The 3,552-nt window shown below is 34.8% G+C and overlaps 1 non-coding gene across 1 annotated transcript; it reads left to right on the forward strand.

Moving 5' to 3' along the window:
- The first annotated feature begins 1,155 nt into the window (after positions 1–1,155).
- Positions 1,156–1,262, forward strand: LOC121220631 (small nucleolar RNA R71). Its single transcript, XR_005917851.1, has one exon. It is a non-coding gene; the product is annotated as a small nucleolar RNA R71 (small nucleolar RNA).
- The last annotated feature ends 2,290 nt before the right edge of the window (positions 1,263–3,552 follow it).

The following is a 3,552-nucleotide window of genomic DNA, read 5'->3' on the forward strand; positions in this document are numbered from 1 at the left end:
TAATGAATTTGATGTAATTCGGCATTCGTTCAACTGTTTCTACCAACCGAATGCTGATATAAAGTTGCTTGAGTACATCTAGAAACTTCATGAACTAGACTTCTTGCCTCTGCTTCTGAAGTCTTTGAGGGTAAGATGGTGGAGGCTTCTTTACTGGAACTGGTTGATTCATCTTCTGTGGCAATTCTGGTTCTGAAGTTAATAGTTAATTAGAATTAACTACTTCAGAAGTTATGTTATCAGATTTTGTAGATTCTGGTTCCGGTGAAACTAGAATTTCAAAACCCGATTGAACTTCCACTAATTCTTGAGCATCAGCTGACTCTTCTTCAACTTCGATAGTGTTGGGATCCTGTGTCTTTCCGCTCCTCAATGTCAATGATTTACAATGCTCTTTCCCTGGATTTCTTGGGTTATCCGTATCAATAGGCAAAGCACCTTGTGGACGATTTTTAAGTTTAGTGGCAAGTTGGCCCATTTGGTTTTCCAAGTTTTTCAATGTGGCTGCTTGGTTTTGGATTAAGGAATCATTTTTTGCTATGTATGCCTTCAACAAGTTTTCAAAGACATTGAAAGTTTCAGCTTAAGGTTGCTTCTGAACTTGTTGGTAAAAAAGGTGGCTAAGTCGATCTAGGTTGGGCATAAGTGTTACTAGGTCTAGCCCCTTGGTTACTCCAAGAGAAATTAAGGTGGTTTTGCCAAGATGGGTTGTAGAAATTGGATTATAGTCGTTACCTTCCTTATTTCTAGTTTTGATTACTCATGTAATACATGGATTCTAGGTTTGATGGACATTCTTCAAACAAATGTCCTTCCCAACAATAGATACAAGCTATATTTTTAATTTGATTGGGTGGCTGAGCTGCAAAACTATTAAACCCATTAGTGGAAAATTTTTTAAGCATTGAGGAAATCGAAGATAAGTGAGATACGAGAGAAGTGAGTTGATCCACTACATGTATTCCATCGATTCGTCTTCCTGACATTGCTCGATTGGTTGGCCATTGATAATTGTTGCTAGCAATTATCTCAATGATTTCATAAGCCTCGTTAGAAGACTTAGAAAGGAGAACACCGTTAGCAGAAGTGTCCACTACCATCCTTGTGTGAGCATTGAGACCGTTATAAAATGTCTAAAGTTGGATACAATGAGTGATTCTGTGATGAGGGCACTTCCGTAATAATTCTTTGTACCTTTCCCATTGCTCATACAATGACTCATCATCCATTTGTTCGAAAGCAGTGATCTCATTCTTCAACTTAGCATTCTTGCTACGCGAGAAATACTTCATGAGGAATCTTTCTGCTAACTTTTACCATGTGGAAATAGAATTTGGTGGCAATAAGTTCAACCAGGCTCGAGCTCTGTCCCTTAGCGAATATGGGAATAGTTTTAAACGTAGTACATCTTCGGGTACTCCTGCTAACTTGAAAGAATCTTTCACCTCCGTAAACTGTCTTAAGTGAAGATGAAAATCTTCAGTAGGCATTCTATTAAATTGGCCCATTGACTAAAGCATCGGAAACATGACTGGCTTCAGCTCAAATTATTGTGCCTTGATTTTGGGTCTCCTTATACCCGGATTAAGATCATGAAGAACTGTGAATATTTTGTATCAAAAAATTTCATTATAAAGTATTAAAACTAGCATTTTGCGACTAAATAATTCATAAAGGATTATTACTAAGTTGTATTCAAAAACCAATGCAGGCATTCGACTATTTGACTATTGAAAAACAAATTTTAACAAGAGGATTTGTAATTGAGGTGTAGTTTATGCCAAAAATTTTGTACCATTAAGTGTAGATTGTTTTTAATGGTGAGTGAGGACCAAATTGCATAAAAGATTAAAATTACTATGAAACCTTTTACAGTATCTCAAAGCCATAGATCATTTAACCATCTTTTAACTTTGTGACTCACACACATGTACCCCTTCACTTTACTTTTTTTGCCTATAAATAATCTTTCAATGTTTAATTTCTAGTTCACAAAAAACTTGGGGCTTAATCATATCCGTTCTCCCTATTTGTCCCCATCTCTTGCTTTGGCTATTTCGTTCTATCATCTGTGATTCAAAAAAGGAGGCAGACCCCCTGCCTTGCAGGTAAAGGTCGCTTTGGCAAGCCATAAAATTAACACATTATTAATCCCATTCTTGATGCGTTTTTTGATGACTAATTTGTAAATTAGTGAATTTAATGTTCTTAATGTTTTAAATTAATGTTTTTATACTTAGAGGAGTATTTTGGAGAAAAAGGAGTAAAAAACCAGTTAAAATCAGACAAATAGAGCTATTTTAAGGATCTACACGGCTAAGGCATTTCCACACAGGCTAGACACACTTCCATGTGCCAACTCGTGTCGATATCGCACCCTACTTCCCAAATACGCAGAAAAACCCAATTTTTAGGCTTTTTGAGCATTCTAAAGTCTATAAATACCAATTAGAAGAAGGCCTAAGGGGCACTCAGAGAAGATCGAAGAAAGCACACGAAGAATGCCATCAGAATCAACTCGGATGCGGATCTCCCTCCAAATCGAAGATCTCTATTTAATTTCCTTTGAATTTTTATTGAGTTTCTTTATGTCTTGCGGTTATTCTAACATTGAGATGTTTTCATTCGTGATTATGAACTAAATTCCCTAAATACCTAAGGAAGAAGAAACCTGTGATGAATCTTATTATTTGATTTCTAATTTACGCGATAAATACTTGATTCTTGTTCTCAATTATGTGTGCTTATTTCTTGTTTTAATAGGGGAATCCATAGATCGAGTTAATGCGACAATAATGGTTTTAATTAGAAAGATATTTCAATTAATTAACCTAGAGTTAGTTGTTCTTACTCTCTAAAGAGATATCAACATAATTTTGGGATTCCTACAAATTAAGAGAGAAGTGAATAAATTGTTTAATTCAAATTCATAATAATAGGTGAAGTCTAGGTGGATTCTTTCCTGGGTATTACCTTTCTCATTGGTTATCTTCAATTATTTTTCCATTTCATTCTTTATTGCGTTCGTAGTTAAATTAGATTAGTAGATTTAGATTAAAAACAATCATTTCACTTTATCAGCTAAATAATAAGAAAATAGTAATTACTAGTAATTTTAGTCCTCGTGGATACGATATTCCCTACTCACCATAGCTATACTATTGTTTGATAGGTGCACTTGGCTTTTTCGTAATTATAGTTAGTTTAGTGACCATCAAGTTTTTAGCGTTGTTGTTGGGGAATAAAATATTAGGAACACTCAGTTTTTAATAATTTAGCCATTTTTATTTTTATTATATTTTTATTGTTATTTTTAGTGTAATTTTTGTTGTCTAATTTTTCTTTTATTTGCTTCTGGCAGGTTCCTTTAGTTTATGACTAGAAAAAACCCACGGGGACCATTACTATTTGACAGCGAAATTGAAAGTATAGCTCGTAGAAATCGTAGAGAAGCGTGGCTGAGTCGAAAGAGTATAGTAGACGAGCAAGAGGATGTTATTGTTATTACTGAGGACATGGGTGATAATCAGAATAATCAACTACCTCCTACGG

This window comes from Gossypium hirsutum, chromosome D08 (assembly GCF_007990345.1).
Source record: "Gossypium hirsutum isolate 1008001.06 chromosome D08, Gossypium_hirsutum_v2.1, whole genome shotgun sequence".
Classification (NCBI taxonomy): domain Eukaryota; kingdom Viridiplantae; phylum Streptophyta; class Magnoliopsida; order Malvales; family Malvaceae; genus Gossypium; species Gossypium hirsutum.